The following is a 1,174-nucleotide window of genomic DNA, read 5'->3' as shown; positions in this document are numbered from 1 at the left end:
ATTACTAAACAATAAAAAGTTTAAAAGTTAAGTTTAAATTTTATCAATTTATGTCAGATTTTTCTTCTGCTGAATTAAGTACCACAACAAAAATCGTTGCTGTTGTGGTCCCTATTGTATTCAAGCGGTTTTCCTGATGAAAATCGTTGTTGTTGTTGTTGTTGTTGAGGTCCCTATTGTATTCAAGCTGTTTTCCTGATTAGTTTTTGGTGTTAATAAATAAAATGTGGCATAAACCAACTAGCTACTACAAGTGTTTATTAGCATAATAAATATTTTTCATTTTCGAATATTTTTTTTCGGCTTTTTTAGTCAATAAACAAATTGTTTTTTTTTTTTTTGCTTTTTTAATTTTTTTGTTTAAAATTTTCAATTAAACTAACATATCTAGCTGTTGTACGGCGGCAATTTGTTCTAGTCTATATTTAAAATGCAATAAATTTGTTCGTTTACTAAAATAAACATAAAATAAATTTTTGTTGAAAAATTAATTGTTGTTGTTGTTATTTTTATTAGATGTGAAAATAGTATTCAGCTGTTGGCGATAATAAAATCCAATAAATAGGTTTTCTCTTTAGGACAGATGGTCATCTGGCCGGTGGAGAACTGAAGCCGTTTATAATCATATAGAAACTTAGAAAGCTGACGGTGTATACAAATTATTTGTACAAAATATTATTAATATTAGAAAACAGCAAATGTAATTGTATACACAAATAAAAGTAAATAAATATTAAGTTTCTTTGTTTTTGCAAATTTTAGCAAAAAAAAAACAAATAAATAAAAATGTTCACAATTGTTAATAAATTTTATACACAACAGACAAGTTTGTGAATGTATTTACACAGTTTTATTTTCTGTTGCTTTGATGATCTATAGACTGGAGTATAGTTAAGACGATATTCTGCAAACTTTAGCCACGACCAAAGGGTTGACACCATAGAGTTAAAGCTTTAGATTAGTCTTCAGTCTAGCCTATAAACTTGTCTAAAGTCTACTCTTTAGTTTTAACTAGACTAGTCTAGTTTAAACCTAGTCTATAGTTTAGTATACAGTCTTTAAAATGTATAGTCTAGTCTATAGTCTAGTCTATAGCCTAGTCAATAGTCTAGTCTATAGTCTAGTCTATAGTCTAGTCTATAGTCTAGTCTATAGTCTAGTCTATAGTCTAGTC

Source organism: Lucilia cuprina, chromosome 6 (assembly GCF_022045245.1).
Source record: "Lucilia cuprina isolate Lc7/37 chromosome 6, ASM2204524v1, whole genome shotgun sequence".
Taxonomy (NCBI): Eukaryota; Metazoa; Arthropoda; class Insecta; order Diptera; family Calliphoridae; genus Lucilia; species Lucilia cuprina.
The sequence above is the reverse complement of the archived record's forward strand: the minus strand, read 5'-3'. Positions refer to the sequence as shown.